The following is a 20637-nucleotide window of genomic DNA, read 5'->3' as shown; positions in this document are numbered from 1 at the left end:
CACACAGGAACAAAGCTGATGCTGTCAATCACATGCTGTGTGCTGGAGCTCCCTACCCTGTCACCCTTTTTCTCTTGGTGTCAGGAAAACTTGTCAGGAGGGACTCATGCAGATAGCATAAGAATAAAGCAGCATACAGAAATGACACTTAGGGCCTGATTTACCAAGCCTTTACTCCATGACTCATGGAGTAAAAGCAGGAGTAGCAGCCGTTTGGCCATTTACTAAAGAAATACGCTGCTAGTGCAGTGTATTTCCCTAGTTACTAATGTGCTCCGTGCGCCCAGGAGAGGGTGCATTGTGCACCAGTACAGACCTGGCGCACGGCACATTAAACTATAAATTGCGGGGGTTTGGGCGGGAGTTTATTAAGGGGGGAGGTGGGGGGATGCAGGGGAAGTGAAGTGACATGTGTTTTGAAGTGTTTGGCGGGCCGAATTGAAAGGGAAAGTGTTTTTTGAAAACAGATCCCCGTACGCTTGCACAGTGCGCCTGAACCTCGGGAGGTTCATTTGCATACTGGGCATGCGCAGAGAGAAAAGTCAGGGATTCCCGTGCGCCCTGTCAGTACGCCGTGAAAATCTTGGTAAATACCAAGCGGCGTACCCGTGAATGCGCTGCGTGACGCGGCGCACGGGAATCTCCGAGCTGTTTTCAGCCCTGAAGGGGAACTCGGCGCCAAATTTCAAACTTGAAATCGGCGCGGGTCCCCCTTCAGGGCTACATTAGGCTCTTAGGCTTGGTCCGGAACGTGAGGGGTTAAACCCGCGCCGATTCGGCGCGGGGGTCCCCCCCAGATCCAAACCAAGCCCTCATCCCAAGCATGCAGTCTGGCCCGGACAGGAATGGGGGAGGGGACGAGCGAGCGGCCCCCCCCCCTCCTGAGCCGTACCAGACCGCATGCCCTCAACATGGGGGAGTGTGTGCTGTGGGGGAGGGGGGCACTGCCCCCCCACCCCAAAGCACTCTTGCCCCCATGTCGATAGGGACAAGAGCCTCTTCCCGACAACCCTTGCCATTGGTTGTCGGGGTATGCGGGCGGGGCTAATCGGAATCTGTGAGCTCCCTTTAATAAGGGGGCCCCCAGATGCCGGCCCCCCACCCTATGTGAATGAGTATGGGGTACATCGTACCTCTACCCATTCACATGGGGGAAATGTAAAGTAAAAAAAAAACACCACACAGAATAAAATATTTTATTAATCTGCTCCGGAGCCCCCCCTTTCTTCTTTAGCTCTCTTAGAAGGGGGGGTTTCTTCTCTCCCGATCTTCCGCCGGGACCCTGGGCTTCGGTGATTTCTGCCGGGGGAGGGCGCCATCCCTCGGTCCTCTCCGGAGCCTTCCGCCGGATGCCCCCACCCCATTTAAGCTCTTTTTCATTAGGGAGGGGCATCCGGACTTCGGGGTCTTCTGCCGGGGGATGGCGCCTATCCCCCGGTCTTTCTGGTGCCTTCCGCCAGGGTTCCGGTCTTCCTGGTCTTCTGCCGGGGGTGCGCCAACTCCCCGGTCTTTTCTCTTCTGTCTTCTCTGCTCCCTCTTCTGCCTGGCTCCCCCGCGGAGCCAGGGCTTTCTTCCGTCTTCTTTCTTCTCTCTTCCTTCTTCTGCCTGTCTCCTCCGCGGAGCACAGGGCTTGTCTCCGCTGTCTTCTCCCTTCTCTTCCATTGGATGTTGACACGACGAGGTCCGGCGCTGGAATGCCGTCTGAGCAGTGGGCATGGACTTATATAGGGCAATGCCACCATGTGACCTCAACCCATGTGACATCACATTCCCATCATGCCCAGGGAATGTGATGTCACATGGGTTGAGGTCACATGGTGGCATTACCCTATATAAGTCCATGCCCGCCGCTGACACGGCATGTCAGCGCGGAACCTCGTTGTGTCAACATCGAATGGAAGAGAAGGAAGAAGACAGCGGAGACAAGCCCTGTGCTCCCGGAGGAGACAGGCAGAAGAAGGAAGAGAGAAGAAAGAAGACGGAAGAAAGCCCTGGCTCCGCGGGGGAGCCAGGCAGAAGAGGGAGCAGAGAAGAGAAAAGACCGGGGAGTTGGCGCACCCCCGGCAGAAGACCAGGAAGACCGGAACCCTGGCGGAAGGCACCGGAAAGACCGGGGGATAGGCGCCATCCCCCGGCAGAAGACCCCGAAGTCCGGATGCCCCTCCCTAATGAAAAAGAGCTTAAATGGGGTGGGGGCATCCGGCGGAAGGCTCCGGAGAGGACCGAGGGATGGCGCCCTCCCCCGGCAGAAATCACCGAAGCCCAGGGTCCCGGCGGAAGATCGGGAGAGAAGAAACCCCCCCTTCTAAGAGAGCTAAAGAAGAAAGGGGGGGCTCCGGAGCAGATTAATAAAATATTTTATTCTGTGTGGTGTTTTTTTTTTACTTTACATTTCCCCCATGTGAATGGGTAGAGGTACGATGTACCCCATACTCATTCACATAGGGTGGGGGGCCGGAATCTGGGGACCCCTTTATTAAAGGGGTCTCTCAGATTCTGATAAGCTCTCCGCCCGCATACCCCGACAACCAACGGCCAGGGTTGTCGGGAAGAGGCTCTTGTCCCTATCGACATGGGGGCAAGAGTGCTTTGGGGTGGGGGGGCAGTGCCCCCCTCCCCCACAGCACACACTCCCCCATGTTGAGGGCATGTGGTCTGGTATGGCTCAGGAGGGAGGGGGGCGCTCGCTCGTCCCCACCCCCATTCCTGTCTGACCAGACTGCGTGCCTGGGATAAGGGCTTGGTTTGGATCTTGGGGGGGGGGGGCCCACGCTATTTTTTTGGGCCCCGGTTTAACCCCTTATGTTCCAGACCAAGCCTAAGAGCCTGGTATGCACCTGGAGGGAACCCACCTTATTTTTTTTTTTTGGGGTCTGGAGTTCCCCTTCATGAACAGCGATCTGTCATTTACACATGTCAGTCCCATCCCCCCCCCCTACAGTTAGAACACACCCAGGGAACATATTTAACCCCTCCCTCGCACCTAGTGTTAACCCCTTCCCTGCCAGTGGCATTTTTTGAGTAAGCAATGCATTTTTTACAGCACTGATCGCTAGAAAAATGCCAATGGTTCCAAAAAAGTGTTCGATGTGTCCGCCATAATGTCGCAGTACCGATAAAAATCGCTGATCGCCCCAATAACTAGTTAAAACAACAAAAAAAATAAATTTGTAGACGCTATACCTTTTGCAAAAACCAAACACTAAACGCTATTTGCGAATTTTTGGAACCAAAAAGATGTAGAATACGTATCGGCCTAAACTGAGGGGTTTTTTAGTTTTTTGAATATATATTTTTGGGGATATTTATTATAGCAAAAAGTAAAAATAATTTTTACATATGTGGGCGGGACTTACGCAAGTCCCGCCCACATATATAAACATCGTTCAAACCACACATGTGAGGTATTGACGCGTGCGTTAGAGCGAGAGCAATACTTTTACCACTAGACTTTCTTTGTAACTATAAACTGGTAACATGGAAAAAAAAATAAAAGGTCGCCTATGGGGATATTCACGGAATTCATTTTGGCCCCATTGCAGGAGTGTTTCCAATAGTAAAGCGTGACATGTAAGGTATCTATTTACTCAGTGTAACATCATCTTTCACATTATCCCCAAAAATTGGGCTCACTTTTGTGTTTTGTTAAATTTTAACCACTTGAGCCCGGACCATATTTCTGGTCAATGACCGGGCAAGTTTTTGTGATTCGGCGCGGCGTCGCTTTAACTGACAATTGCGCAGTCGTGCGACGTGGCTCCCAAACAAAATTGGCAACCTTTTTTTTCACACAAATAGATTATTAAATGTGCGTGTTTACTTCTGTCTTTAACACCTCCCCTTCAGGCTGGAAAGCATCAGATCAGGGGAAACCAAAAAAAAAAAGCTCTCATTCCATTGCAGCTTGGTTCCTACATGTGTGATGAACTGAGCATGCTCAAACACTTAGAAAAAAAATATCCTTTCTTTTTAAAAGGTGAAAAACACTCATTGGATGCTCATAGAGCGTGGTTTGGGTTAATTGCAGGTGTGCCCAATTACAAGCTCACCCAAACTAGAGACTGCAATTTGTTCATGTGATTTCAATTGATTCATTACTAGCACTGTTATAAAAAGCTTGGATCGATCAGTCCTCAGCTGCCCTCAGAAGGGGCAGGCTGGCAGAAATGCTGTTGCTAAACACAAATGTGGTTTGTTGCATGGGTTTTGTTTTATTTTGCCAATGGTTTTGGTTTATTTTTAAATAATGTTCACTTTGATGTATTTGTCTATGTGGCCTTATTTTATGAAAAATGTGTAAAGCTATGGTTAATTAGAATTTTGAAATGTATTTTTGTTTGTCTTTTTTTGCTTTCCTTGTTTTGTTGACCAATAAAAATTACTTTAATTGTTAAGTTTGTCTTTTGTTACTTTTTCATGCTACATATGTTGACAGCTGCAGCTGAACTAGGTTTGGGCCTAACAAATTGTGTGATTTTTGTCTAAGCTTCTTTCCTGGTGTGTAATCATGAAATGTTTGCCATGTTTATTCTCCCTGACTTTAAAGACAAACTGGTAAGTATTTTATTTATTCTGCAGTGGTCCTCAGCCCTCAAGTACCCCCGACAGGACATGTTTTGGGGATTTCTCTTATCAAGAATTGCTGTCCAGACTATTTTAAAGCACATGTGCAAGATGAAGGAAAACCTGCAAACATGGCCTGTGGGGGGGGGGGGTTTGCTATTGGTGGACAGGCTTGACGTGCTGATTTACAGCACTGTGCTTAAATCTAGCGCAAGGCAATCCTATTCAAATTGTGGGTGTTTGAGGGAAGCCAAGTGAGTGTTAGAACCCCTGCTTTGTGTTTTTTTATTTTTGTGTTGAGCTTTGTGTCCCTTTTCTTAAAATTGGCTTCACTTCCTGTCACACAGCTGAACAGGAAGTGAGGTTAAAACCCTACCAGTGTCATTTCTTGGGGACACCGGTCAATCTAACTAGTGTCCCCATTAAGCAAATTGCACTCCAGCACTGCTGTGTACACCCCAAATCATGGGTCTTCAAACTACGGCCCTCCAGTTGTTCAGGAACTACAATTCCCATCATGCCTAGTCATGTCTGTGAATGTCAGTGCATTACAAGGCCTCATGGGATGTGTAGTTCTAAAACAGCTGGAGGGCCGTAGTTTGAGGATCCCTGCCCCAAATGATTATTTAGTTTGGGGTTTAGTAAAGGCAAAGCCACTCTGCAGTACAAGCATAGTTGCTGAAAATCAGAGAGGAAGCACTGATGGTTTTAACATCCAATCCTGTAGAAGCAAAGTTGTTTTGTTTTCTTCCTTGCTTTGCACTTGTAGGAGTGGATTTGCCTTTAGTAAATGGACCCCAAAGTCCAAGATCCCTAATAATTTGGGGTGTACACAGCAAAATGCTAGAGTGCAATTTACATAATGGGAAACTATTTAGATTGATCTCTGTGTCCACAAGAAAATATATTAGTAAGGTTTTACCCTCACTTCCTGTTTGGCTATGTGACAGGAAGTGAATGAATTAGAAAGGGTGAAGACACCTCACAAATGTTGTCACTATCAGGGGTGCAGACATCCCCAAAAAAATGAGCAGATAATACTTATTTGCAAATTAATAATTTTTTAGTTAACATTGGGTGGGGTGCTCTAACACACACATTCCTACATATTAGCAACGCTCTATCCTGGCCTATTGGCATGGTTATATTTTCTTAGGGCTCTCAATAAAACTCTATGAAATTTGTGCTTAAACTAGAACCAGGGGCGGACTGACAACTCATGGGGCCCCCGGGCAATAGAAGATTATGGGGCCCCTCTGGCTTACAGATGACCACCACGCCAGGAGGTAGTGCAGAGGCGGGCAGCTAAAATCTTGGGATATTCACATTAAAAGCATGTCATTTTCGGACATATCAGGGACAGATCTAAAAAAAACACAGATTTTTACATACTGTCCCTGGTTTTACTGAGCCTGGCAACCCGGATGGGGCCCCCTAGTGGCATGGGGCCCTCGGGCAGTGCCCGAGTGACTCAATGGTCAGTCCGCCCCTGACAAGAACTATAATCAACAAGTTTTATTTTCTTTCATTTTGGATAGAGTGAGGGAGGGTTATAGGCCCTGTCAGTTTATTTTGTATTATCTGTGTCCAATTGGGGAGATTTGCCTTCACTTCCTGCCCCATAGCCAAACAGGAAGTGAGAGAAAAACTATGCAAATTAACCACTTCCCGCCCAGCCTATGGCCGATTTACGTCCGGGAAGTGGTTACACAATCCTGACAGGACGTCCTGCAGGATTTCATGCCGCACGCGCCTGTGGGGGCACGCAGCGCGGCGATCGGTGATGCGGGGTGTCAGTCTGACACCCTGCATCTCCGATCTCGGTAAAGAGTCTCTCACGGAGACGGAGACTCTTTACCACGTGATCAGCCGTGTCCAATCACGGCTGATCACGATGTAAACAGGAAGAGCCATCGATGGCTCTTCCTCACTCGCGTCTTACAGACGCGAGTATAGGAGAGCCGATCGGCGGCTCTCCTGACAGGGGGCGTTCGCGCTGATTGTTTATCAGCGCAGCCCCCCCTCGGATCACCACACTGGACCACCAGGGTGTGCAAAAACAAAAAAAATATAGAACAAAAAAACAAAAAGCATTAAAAAATAAGAAAAAAGATGCCAATCAGTGCCCACAAATGGGCACTGACTGGGAAAATCAGTGCCACCCCACAGTGCCCATCCATGCACAGTGCCCACCTATCAGTGCCCACCTGTGCCACCCATAAGTATCCATCAGTGCCACCCATAAGTGCCGCCCATAAGTATCCATCAGTGCCACCCATAAGTGCCGCCCATCTGTGCCGCCCATCAGTGCCGCCTATGAGTGCCCATCAGTGCCGCATAGCAGCGCCGCCAATCAATGCCACCTCATCTGTGCCGTCAGTACTACCTCATCGATGTCCATCAGTGCCATCTCATCGGGGCCCATCAGTGCCGCCATATCAGTGCCCGTAATTGAAAGAGAAAAACTTATTTACAAAAAAATTAACCTAAAAAAAGAAAAAGGTTTTTTTGTTTCAAAATTTGCAGTCTTTTTTTAGTTGTTGCGCAAAAAAAAACGCAGAGGTGATCAAATAACAACAAAAGAAAGCTCAATTTGTGGGGAAAAAAGGACGCCAATTTTGTTTGGGTACAGTGTTGTATGACCGCGCAATTGCCATTCAAAGTGCGACAGTGTTGAAAGCTGAAAATTGGCTTGGACGGGAAGGTGCGTAAGTGCCTGGTATGGAAGTGGTTAAGGGAATCCAGTGCCCCCCCAGAACTAGTGTGTGGGTCCCCTGAAAATTACTGGGCGGGGTTATACAAAAACAGGGTGTGACCTTGACAGGAAGGGGTGGGTCATTTTTCTATTAGGAGGTGCAGATATGTAGTCAGGCCTAGGGCAGAACCAAACCTTAATATACTACTGCATATTAGGGCTTATTTAGACCGGAACCGATTTACAGCGTGTTTTTATATTGTGGGAGGAAACCCACGCAGGCACAGGGAGAACATGCAAACTCCATGCAGATGCTGTCACGGGCGGGATTCGAACCAACGACTCTTTTGCTGCTAGGTCAAAGTGCTATACACTACACCACTGTGGTGAACGAACATGATTGCAGCTGAAAGCATGAGATCTATTTTTTTTTTTTTCAATACCATGCTTTCCAGCCTTATTGACCCCGCCTCTCTCCATAAAGAGGACCTGTCACACACTAGTCCTATTACAAGGGATGTTTACATTCCTTGTAATAGGAAGAAAACTGATCATTTTTTTTTTATTTTTTTATTTCAGTGTAAAACATTATAAAACTAAATAAAAATAAATAAGAAAACCCCAAAAAAAAATTTTAAAGCGCCCCGTCGCGACGAGCTCGCGCACAGAAGCAAACGCATACGCGAGTAGCGCCCGCATATGAAAACAGTATTCAAACCACACAAGTGAGGTATCGCCGCGATCGTTAGAGTGAGAGCAATAATTCTAGCCCTAGACCTACTCTGCAACTCAAAAAATGCAACCTGTAGAATTTTTTAAACGTCGCCTATCGAGTTTTTTAAAGGGTAAAAGTTTGACGCCATGCCACGAGCGGGCGCAATTTTTAAGCGTGACATGTTGGGTATCATTTTACTCGGCGTAACATTATCTTTCACAATATAGAAAAAAATTGGGCAAAATGTATTGTTGTCTTATTTTTTAATTCAAAAAAGTGATTTTAATCCAAAAAAAGTGCGCTTGTAAGACCGCTGCGCAAATACGGTGTGACAAAAAGTATTGCAATGACTGCCATTTTATTCCCTAGGATGTCTGCTAAAAAAAAATATATAATGTTTGGGGGTTCTGATTAATTTTCTAGCCAAAAAATTGTGATTTTCACATGAAGGAGAGAAGTGCCAGAATTAACCCGGTGGGCAAGTGGTTAAAGTACTCATGGCTATAAAGAATAGAGTCATTGCTCATTAAAAAAAAAAAAAAAAAGGGGGTCCCTCCAAATTAAATTACCAGGCCCTTCAGGTCTGGAATGGATATTAAGGGGAACCCCGCCGTAAAAACCCCAAAAAAAAAAGACGTGCGGTTCCCGGCAAATATCCATTCCAGACCCTTCAGGTCTGGTGTGGATTTTAAGGGGAACTCCACCCCAAATTGAAAAAAAAAATGGCGTGGAGTCCCCCTAAAAATCCACACCAGACCCTTATCCGCGCACGTTGACCTGGCCGGCCGCAGAAAAGAGGGGGGGACAGAGTGCGGCCCCCCCCCTCTCCTGAACCGCACCAGGCCACATGCCCTCAACATGGGGAGGATGTCCCCATGTTGATGGGGACAAGGGTCTCATCCCCACAACCCTTGCCCGGTGGTTGTGGGGGTATGCGGGCGGGAGGTTTATCAGAATCTGGAAGACCCCTTTAACAAAGGGGACCCCCAGATCCTGACCCCCCCCCTGTGTGAAATGGTAATGGGGTACATTGTACCTCTACCATTTCACCCCAAAAAAAATGTCAAAGTGATAAAAATGACAGTAGCCGGTTTTTGACAAATCTTTTAATAAAGTCTTCTTTTCTTCTTTCCTTCGGGGTTCTTCCGCTGCTTCTTCTCGTCCACATCTTGCCCGACGTCTTCTTCTATCTTCTCAGTCCGTCCTTCCGCCTTCTGGTCCCGCATCTTGCCCGTTGTCTTCTCCGTCCGCCTCCTCGTCCGCATCTTGGGTCTTCTGCGGTCTTCTTCTCGGTCCGCCGCCTTCTCGTCCCCTGCGTTTGAATTGTAATTGGCCGCCGTTTTCCCGCTCCTGGGACCCGCCCCCCTCTGACGCCACAAGTAAACTCCTTAGAAGGTCATGTGCGTCAGAGGGGGGCGGGGTCGCAGAGCGTCACACAGCGAGGGAATTCAATTTCAATCGCGCCGCCCGGAGAAGAAGTTCCCGCCGTGTCACACTCATGTGACCCCGCCCCCCTCTGACGCACATGACCTTCTAAGGAGTTTACTTGTGGCGTCAGAGGGGGGCGGGTCCCAGGAGCGGGAAAACGGCGGCCAATTACAATTCAAACGCAGGGGACGAGAAGGCGGCGGACCGAGAAGAAGACCGCAGAAGACCCAAGATGCGGACGAGGAGGCGGACGGAGAAGACAACGGGCAAGATGCGGGACCAGAAGGCGGAAGGACGGACTGAGAAGATAGAAGAAGACGTCGGGCAAGATGTGGACGAGAAGAAGCAGCGGAAGAACCCCGAAGGAAAGAAGAAAAGAAGACTTTATTAAAAGATTTGTCAAAAACCGGCTACTGTCATTTTTATCACTTTGACATTTTTTTTGGGGTGAAATGGTAGAGGTACAATGTACCCCATTACCATTTCACACAGGGGGGGGGTCAGGATCTGGGGGTCCCCTTTGTTAAAGGGGTCTTCCAGATTCTGATAAACCTCCCGCCCGCATACCCCCACAACCACCGGGCAAGGGTTGTGGGGATGAGACCCTTGTCCCCATCAACATGGGGACATCCTCCCCATGTTGAGGGCATGTGGCCTGGTGCGGTTCAGGAGAGGGGGGGGGCCGCACTCTGTCCCCCCCTCTTTTCTGCGGCCGGCCAGGTCAACGTGCTCGGATAAGGGTCTGGTGTGGATTTTTAGGGGGACTCCACGCCATTTTTTTTTTCAATTTGGGGTGGAGTTCCCCTTAAAATCCACACCAGACCTGAAGGGTCTGGAATGGATATTTGCCGGGAACCGCACGTCTTTTTTTTTTTTGGTTTTTACGGCGGGGTTCCCCTTAATATCCATTCCAGACCTGAAGGGCCTGGTAATTTAATTTGGGGGAACCCCTACACATTTTTTTGTTTGTTTTATGAATGAATCCCTTTAGAATTGTCAGAGCCGACAATTCATTATAGCCGCGTGTGAATTTTTAAATGACTTTTTTCCTTCAGAATGTCACTTTGTGCAGGGGGAGTTCTAAGTGCGGGAAAAATGCGCTATTTCACATGCTGACATTACACCCCCCCTAGGTACGAAATTTAAAGGAATATTTCACTTTTATTGTTTCACTTTAAGAATTATTAATTTCACTGCTCCCGAAAAAACGGCCGTTTTAAAAAATAAAAAAAGCATTGATACATGTTCCCTGGGGCAGGACTGAGGTCCCCAAACACTTTTTAGGACAAAACTTGCAGATTAGCCTTTAAAATGAACACTTTTGATTTCTCCCATAGACTTCTATAGGGAGTTCGGCGCGGCTTTACATATTAGTTTCAATGCGCCGGCTGCTACGATGGTTCATGCGCCTGATTAAGCCTCCACCCGGAGTACTAATTAATGCATGAACCAGCGCAGCGCACATAGCTTAGTAAATCAGGCCCTTAGTGCTCTTGACTGAGACAAGCACACACTATAGAGGAATATGCATTATTCATATTTCCTGTCTGAGGTTTACAACCACTTTAAGATATGCATGTTTCATCCTTTGGTCAGGTAAATAAAATAATACATTGTTTTTCCATGAATTTTTAACACCAACGCTTTAATACAAAGCTTTCTATTGTGTCTACAGCTGCTTTTTCTTTGCTTTTCCTTTGAAGAAATTAGCCAGGACAGAGTGCAGCAAACGCCTAAAATGGTGTCAAACTCGATTTAGTTCCTTATGATTCACAAAAGAAACAAACAGCACTTAAGGGCTCAATCGGGGCAGATCTTTATCAATAGATAATACCCGCTGATACCACATGTCACAAGCACTTACAATGTTGCTCGGCAGACGCTAAGCAGTATGAACTGTTACTATACAAACCATGCCAAGATCTATAGTAAGACGGCTGAGAATCCAGCTACAGGAAAAATATTGTATCGCTGTGTGAAGATCTCATATCTTGCAAAAAAACTCTACCAAGAATAAGGGGCTTATCAAATTGTCAAAATATATTTACAATACACAGAGCTAGGAGGGGATTTAAAGCTGAACTCCAGACTCATATGAAAACACAAATTAATAAAAAAATACCTGAATTTGACCTGGTATCAACCTCATGTACAGCAGAGCCCAGATTGGGAGGGGGTGTTTTTTTTTAAATAAGAATATATAGGTAGGGTGGGACTTTAACCTCTTGCCGCCCGCCAATGACAGATTGACGGTGGCAAAGTGGTTGTAGAATCCTGACTGGACGTCATATGACGTCCTCAGGATTCTGAGCCGCTGCGCGCCCCCGGTGTCAGTCTGACACCCCGCAACACCGGTCTCGGTAAAGAGTCTCTCACGGAGGCTCTTTACCATGTGATCAGCCGTGTCCAATCACGGCTGATCACGATGTAAACAGGAAGAGCCGTTGATCGCTCTTCTTCACGCGCGTCTGACAGACGCGAGTAGAGGAGAGCCGATCGGCGGCTCTCCTGACAGGGGGGTTCGCGCTGATTGTTTATCAGCGCAGCCCCCCCTCGGATCGCCACACTGGACCACCAGGGAAGCCCACACTGGACCAGGGAAGGGCAAAAAAAAAGTAAAAAAAAAAGAAGTCTGGGGAAAAAAAAAACATAAAAAAATAAAAGATGCCAATTAAAAATGTGGTCAGTAGGAGCAGGAATAATGCCCCAACACTGGTCAACTGTCGTTGATGTCATTCGGAGGAATAGTGCCCCATCGTTAGTGTCAGTGGGAGGAATAATGCCCCACTATTCATGTCAGTAAAAGCAATGGTGCTTCATCATTGGTGTCAGTAGGAGGAATAGTGCCTCAAGGGCTGGAAAAAGGGAAGCAAAAAGCCACATCAAGCTCTCAGGGTGCAGTTTTGAGACCACTGTCTTAGAGTGACAGCAAAATCTGTGAATTGTTGTCAAATTGTTGAGTTAGAGATGTCTAAATGGCAGTATATGTGGAAGACAGATGGTTTAGAAGGCTCCCACCTCTCCTGTTCCGGGATAGTTGTTCCAGTCTATGCCAAACTAGAAAAGGTCATCCCAGGACAGGGGCAGTGGCCTTCAAAACCATCTGTCTTTGTTGTTTTGACCTCTCTATCTTAGTGATCAACATTACAGAACAAGCCAAGGTGGATGTGACTAGCCATTACTAGCCCTAGCTGTGATAGGTAGACACAGGTTGATACAGAGACGATAGTCTACAGAAAGTCATGTGACCTTTGGGATCTGTTCTCTAGTTTTGGTACCTCAATATTTCTGTTTATCTCTTACACTCTCTTCTCACCGCCTTGATGGAAGATCAATGCCAAACAACACTAACCCCCTACACCACATTCAGACATTTTTAATCATTCCATACAGAGCGAGTAAGAAAAAAAAACAGAAGTCAGTGCAATTTCAGGTGATGCATGACTTTATTTTAGGAAAGTTTCCCTTTTAGCCATCCACAGAGAAGCAAAACAAATTGCCTTGCATAACGATTTCCAAAACGCAACTTTCAATCAGAGCTTGCCATAAGCTTGGGGAATTGACAAAAAGGCTGCAGCTGACACTCCACAATTTAATTCATATTTTAATCACCACAGGATTGAAATTTGAGGAACGAGAGACAAATGATCTTCCTGTGTCTATATTTATATGAAAATGGAGAACAGTATGTTCTTCTCATGGCTGATCGCCCCTCTGAAGATACTGCTGCTGCTGCATTTTGTTATTAAATGGGACAAAACTGAGAATATATCTCTATAATTTTTGTGATTTCAAGTATTTGAACAGGGGAAAAAATTTCATCAATCTAAAAAAGAGCATTGTGCACAGTAGGAGCTAGTCATAAATGAACATGGGTGGTGCACAATGGGAGAAGACATAAAGCAGCATGGTGAGGGGGCACAATGGACACCTTTGCTGCCATAGTGCTATGTGCTGGGTGTCCAATGTGCCCCTGTGACTTTAAGGAGGGGTGGGCTACCTCCAGACTCACCTGCCCTCTATCTATCCATTAGAATGCATGTGCTTTCACTGTGGAGGCTCTCATACATTGACAAGAGATAAGACTGCAGAAATCTAGGGTGCCTTGGAGCGGCTCTGCGGCTTATGCATGTATTTGCAAATGTGTGCTAACTAAACCCTTGTTTTTAACGCAAATTGTTAGACAGAATAATATGGTTGGTAGCAGACTGGTTGGTGAGCTGAGCTGGTAATTTTTTGGGGTTTTTGTTTTGCATAAAGCAGCATGGGTGGTGCACAGGGGAAGTATTGTTTACCATGGGAGGGTTCATAAATGAGCATAGGTGGCACACAGTCAGAGATTACATAAAGCAACATTAGTAGTGCACAGTGGGAGGGAACACAATACAGGGTGGTGAACAGTGGAAGCATTGTGTACAGTAGGAGGGGGTTATAAATAAGCAAAGGTGGTGCATAGTGGGCGAAGACATACCACAGCATGGGTGGAGCACAAAGGGAGCATTGTGCACAGTGGGAGGAGTCATAAATGAACATGGATGCCTCAAAGTGGAAGAAGACATAAAGAAGTATTGATAGTGCACATTGGGAGGGAGCATAAAGCAAAATGGGTGGTGAACAGTAGAAGATAACATAAAACAGCATTGAGGGATCATTGGGAGGGGGTCATAAATAAGCATGGGTAGTGAACAGTGGGAGGGGTCATAAATAAGCATGGGTAGTGAACAGTGGGAGGGGTCATAAATAAGCATGGGTAGTGAACAGTGGGAGGGGTCATAAATAAGACTGGGTAGTGAACAGTGGGAGGGGTCATAATTAAAATAGACATACACTAGAGAAAAAAAACTGTTACTCTACAATATCAGACATTAAAAGGTACACTATGAGACTTACATTAGAATAAAAATGTAATTTCATATGTACTGTATAAATTACATACTGTATAGAATTATACATTTTATAAAAATGTATAACTTATTTACACAACATAAAAAAACTTATACAAAGATGCCCCAAAAAGGCCCTCTATATACACAATGTATTACATAGACACTTAATGACAACATTGTCTTTGATGCAAGGAAACAGCTTCTCAATCTCAAAGACAGAGATAATAGTCCTGAATTGCAGAATCGTATCCATTGCTAGATGAAAATTGGAATTATAAGAATATGTATATACACTCTTTCAATTAAAGTGATAGTAAAGGGTTTTTCTTTTAAATAACAAACATGCTATAGCTGCATGGTTATGCAGTGCAATGGTTTTGCACAGAGCAGCCTCAATCCTTCTCTTCTGTCCTCCAGCAGCGAACTGGCCCTATCTTCCACAATTTCCAACCATAGCTCGCTGCCAAGACAGCTCTTTATGTCCATAAGACACACACAGCCCCCTGCTCTCTCCTGACTGGCTGTGATTGACATCAGTGGGATCGCCAATGGCTCCCACTGCTATGTCTGAGCCAATGAAGAGGCAGAGAGCCAAGAGAGTCTCTGCTCCGAAGTACATCACTGGATCGAGATCAGGGTCAGATAAGAATTAGGGGGAAGATGCATGCACAATGATTTTTAACTTAATGCACTTTAAGGGTCACAATTAAGCATTGGCAGCAAACCATGAAGTGGGCCATAAATAGCCTTGGTCTGTACAAAGTAGAGAGGACATGAATGAGCATGGGTGGTGCACAGTGGAAGAGGACATAAAATAGCATAGGTGGTGCACAGTGTCAGCATTAGGTACAGTTAGAAAGGTCATACATGTGCAGGGGTGGGAACATAAAATATCATTGGTGGTGCATATTGGGAGAGAACATGAAACATCAGTGGTTCTCAGTGGGAGGGGTTATAAATAAACATGGCTAGTGATCAGCAGCAGAGGTTATAATTAAGCATGGGCATTCAACAGTAGAAGGAGCCATAAATAAGCATATGTAGTGCATAATGAGGGAGAACATAAATTAGCATGGATGATGCACAGTGGGAGTGTCATTCATTGTGTGCACAATAGTGTATGCAGCACATAGTGTTGGCCCTCCTACTGTGGGGTACACAGTATACAGCACTTAAAGCAGAGCTCCACCCAAAAGGGGAAGCTCTTTTTGTCTGCATCTCCACCCCCCCCCCTCCACTGACACATTTGGCACCTTTTGGGTGCCTGTTTTTTTGCCCCCCCCTCCTTCCCCTGCAGCCTTCAAGGACACTTCATAGGTCCCATAAGACTGCATCCCATTTACAGAGCATAGCGTGCTTCGCACATGTGCAGTAGGTAACCAGATAGAGGTGACGCATTTCACATTGACATTGTGTTTCTTCAAAACCTAAGGAAAAACAAAATCAACAATCCTTAAATAGGAACCACTCCCACCTGTCACAGGTGACGGGTGATGTGATTTGTTTCCAAAAAGCCCTGATAAGCGAGTAAAAACATTCCACATACACATAAAAACGCAATAGGAGTGAACAGAAACATGTACAAATAACAATGTAAAGAATCATAAAAATATAAAAAAAATTGAGAAAGAAATGCATATGAAAAAATAAAAATAAAGAATTGAAGGTACAGGATATAGAGAAAATGTATATTGAAAAAATGTATAGAAAAATATATGAATAAGAAAAAATAATATAAACAAAATGAGAATTTATAATAACAATAAGATTGAACAAGACAAAAAAGAGTAGCACAGGAGGAAAAAAGGGAAACCCCAGCAAGACAAAATCAGAAACTGGAACAAATATGTGTATACCAAAATTAAATTAGATAAAAATAAGAAATAAAAAGAAAATAAATCAAGATATGGTAGAAAGGAAAGTTATATCTAAAAAGGTAAGTAGACTCGAACAACATTCAGAGGGTGCCTGAATGGTCAGAATGCAAACCGGTTGAATAACCGACTTATATCGATGTGAGCTGGTCGGCAAGGGTTTAAAGAGCCAATCCCAGATATAATGGGTCTGCCCTGTAGGGAATTAATACCCTTTTGCATTTTGGGCCGATAATAGAATGTGGGAGTGTGGGGAATTTCGGAATGAGGGACTCAACTTCCTTCTTATTGAAAATACCCAACCTGTATCCCCTATTAATTAGCTCTGTCATTATAGTTCTATATCTCCTAGAAGGATCTCCCTTCAGTTTCATGTATGTGTGGCTGTCTGACAAAAAAATTTTGTTTTTTGCCTGTAATGACTTCATGTTCAAAGTGGTTTAACTTGTAATTTAGTCGCTTATCAAGGTGTGTGAATTTCAGAACACTTTGTAAAGGTCTGATGGCTTGTTGTGGCTCCAAAATCATCATTTTGCAATACTTCCATTTCTAACTTTTTGGGTGCCACCGGGCCACGTGGCAGAAAGCACAGAACAGAAGTCGGAACAGAAACAGAGGAAAATACACTTGGGAAATAAAAGACAAACCTAACAAAGACAAGAAGAGATATTCCTCTTGATCACAGCCACCGAGGAAGTAAAAGATACTTCAAATGTCCTTAATCTCTCAAATAAAGTACTGAACATGAAATCTCCCTCTTATTGAAAGGACTTAATTTCTGTCCTAACGTACACTTCAGCCTTTTTGACACCATCTTAGATGTGAACAAGTTTGTAAGAAATCTTACTATTAAAAAACATTACTTTGCAGCCAAGGATGTAAATGGTTCAGATGTGTCCACATTAACAGATATTGACACTAGTTCACCATGTCTTACATTTAGAATAATTTGTGCCATTATAGACTTAGAAGACCTAACTCAAGAAAGCAACCCCCATACATTGGGTAGTGGAGGTGAACATATTGCCAGACCAGTAGTCTTTAAGACAAGATCAGATTTTTGTCCGATCATCTCTCAAAGGCCCGAGATGAGAAAATTCAGGAGCTGATTGAATGAGATTCGACAACATTGGCCCATCGGGCTACAGAGGAGTCATTGCCCTGGCAGGACAATCTTTTTCAAACGTGAACAGTTTTCACTGGAGAGTCTAGAGGAGGACTTGTCATTCGGATAAAGGGGAACTTGTAGTTGTCATGAATGCAGGGTCCTATTTGGAAGAAACTGCCCGAAAGCTGTCAGACAGCCACACATACATGAAACTGAAGGGAGATCCTACTAGGAGATATAGAACTATAATTACAGAGCACATTTTTAGGGATACAGGTAGGGTATTTTCAATAAGAAGGAAGTTGAGTCCCTCATACCAGAGTTCCCCACACTCCCTATGTTCTATTATCTGCCCAAAGCGCATAAGGGTTTAAATCCCTTACAGGGCAGGTCTATTATATCTGGGATCGGCTCTTTAAATGAGAGATTAGGACAATGGCTTGATAGGTACTTACAGTGAGTAATAGCTGTTTTTACAGCGTTTTACACACTGATCACCGGCCCAGTGTCCCCACACAATGTCCCTAAAATAGTGTCCCCACAACAGAGTCACCACACACATGTCGCAGTCTCCCCTCTAATTCATCCCAAAAGTGTTTGATTGGGTTTAGGCCAGCCAAGTTCCTCCACCCCAAACTCACTCATCCATGTCTTTATGGACCTTGCTTTGTGCAATGGTGCATAGTCCTGTTGGAACAGGAAGGGGCCCTCCCCAAACCGTTTCACAAGGTTGGGAGCATTAAATTGTCCAAAATGTCTTGGTATGCTGACGCCTTAAGAGTTCCCTTCAATGGAACTAAGGGGCCAAGCCCAACCCTTGAAAAACAACCCAACACCATTATCCCCCTTCCACCGAAAGATGATTTGGACCAGTGCACAAAGCAAGGTCCATAGAGACATGGATGAGCAACTTTGCTCATCCATGTATTTATGGAGAAAACTTGACAGTCCTGACCTCAACCCGATAAAACACCTTTAGGATGAATTAGAGCGGAGACTTTGAGACAGGCCTTCTTGTCCAACATCACAAATGCGCTTCTGGAAGAATGGTCAAACATTCCCATAGACACACTCCTAAACCTTGTAGACAGCCTTCCCAGAACAGTTGAAGCTGTTATAGCTGCAAAGGGTGAGTCAACTCAATATTGAACCCTACGGACTAAGACTGGGATGCCATTAAAGTTCATATGCGTGTAAAGGCAGGTGTCCCAATACTTTTGATAGTATAGTGTACATTACATTTTTGTTATTGTGTATAACTATCAGCTGATCTCAGTAGGCATATCACAACCCATCCGCAGGTCTTGCTGGCAGCGAACAAGGAAGGCGCTGAAATACTCGTCTCCAGTCGGCTTGGTATAAGCATAGAAATTTAATTAAATAAGTACAATTTATATGAAATATGGAACAGTGTTTCTTAGATAAAGAGCCTTTCCCATCTCACATTTCCACACAGCGTTTCATTAGCAACTGGAGCCTGCTGACGCGGCGGTTTTTTGCTAATGTGAATGCTAATTCCATTGATCAACATGACAATACCGTCAATACCAACTCATTGTAATCCTAATGGCAAAACTCATTATGACACAGGTCATGGTCATGTGACAGCCCCAGGGATGTGTAACCTTGATGAATGGCGTTCTAGGCCTGACGACTAAACAATCCAATAAGGTTAAAAAAAAATCCTCATTTATTCCTTTATATAATACATACATTATTTAAAGGGGGCCAAAAGTTCAGTATCTAACTTTTGGATTTTCTGGTTTACTGTATGGACCATATCAAGAGTGCTCTCAAAAAAATCTGTTTTGAGCAGAAGGGATTTATTTTAAGTGCCCATTTTTGCTAGCCTACCTCCATCCCGAGTCTCACTCATTTACCTGCAGCAATTGATAGTCTTTTTTTGGCCACCCTTCTGAAAGGGTACCACTGCAAGACCATAGGCTCGGTTTTTACTGCTGCAACCCAAAAGTTGACTTGCTTGCCACCCGCTTACGATTTCCATGCAACTCTCTTGCGACTTTTGTTATTTAACATTGCAGCCTATGGCACTCAAAATGCACTAAAGTCACAGAAAAGTAGTGCAGGTACCTTTTTTGTCGCTGCGACTTGAGTTGCATTGATTAACCACCTAGCGGCCGCCCCACGTACATTTACTGTGGCAGGCCGCTCTGTGCCAGATCACATACCTAGTACGTGATCTGACACACCCGGGTCTGGGGCACGTGCGCGCACTGACGGCAACCTGCTCCCGCTGTGGTTATACAAAGTGGGAGCCCATCGGCAGGTAATGTGGACTTGATCTCTGCCGGCACCTGCTGATTAGACAGTACAGAGGCAAAAGGACGATGTTAACAGATTGTCGTTCTGTCAGAGGGGAAGGTACTGATCCTGTGTTCCTGCTAAGCAGGAACACAGATCTTTGCATTCCCCCAGACAAAGCACCTCCCCCACAGTTAGTAAGCACTCCCCAGAGGCATACATTTAACCCTGTGATCGCCCCTGATGGTAACCCCCTTCCCTCCCAGTGCCATTAAGCCCCTTTCACACTGAGGCAGTTTTTAGATGTTTTAGCGCTAGAAATAACGCCTGAAAACTGCCTCCCATTCACTTCAATCAGTGCTTTCACACTGTGTGCTTGCGAGAAGGTAGGACAAGTCCTACAAGCAGCATCTTTGGGGCATCTCCCACTGAAATGAATGGGTAGCGCTTCCAAAGCACCATCAAGGTGATTTGAAAGCACCGCAAAACGTGTCTTTTTGTCACGTGACCTATACAAAACGGCCTGAAAAGCACCGCTAAAACACTGCTAAAGCACCGCAGAAACGTACAGCGCTTTAGCGGAGCTTCAGTGTGAAAGTAGCCTTAGTTCAGTGACAGTGCATATTTTTTAGCACTGATCACTGTATTATTGTTACTGGTCCCCAAAAAGTGTCAAAAGTGTAATTTAATGTCTGATTTGGCCACCACAATATCGCAGTCCTGCTATAAGTCGCTGATCACCGCCATTACTAGTAAACAAATATATATATATCTATCCCATAGTTTGTAGACACTATGGGCCAGATCCACATACATTTAGATGGGCGCAGCATATGTGAGATACGCTTCGCCGCTGTAACTTACTTTTTAATTCTTTGAATCCACAAAGAATTTGCGCCGTAAGTTACGGCGGCGTAGTGTATCTCTCGGTGCGCAATTCAAATCGGCGAGTAGGGGGCGTGTTTCATTTAAATGAAGCGCGTCCCCGCGCCGAATGAACTGCGCATGCACTGTCCCTAAATTTCCCACTGTGCATTGCGCTAAATGACGTCGCAACGACGTCATTTTTTTAACTTAGACGTGAATTACGTCCATCCCTATTCACG

The sequence above is a fragment of the Rana temporaria genome, chromosome 8 (genome assembly GCF_905171775.1).
Source record: "Rana temporaria chromosome 8, aRanTem1.1, whole genome shotgun sequence".
Classification (NCBI taxonomy): Eukaryota; Metazoa; Chordata; class Amphibia; order Anura; family Ranidae; genus Rana; species Rana temporaria.
This window is presented reverse-complemented; position numbering follows the sequence as displayed.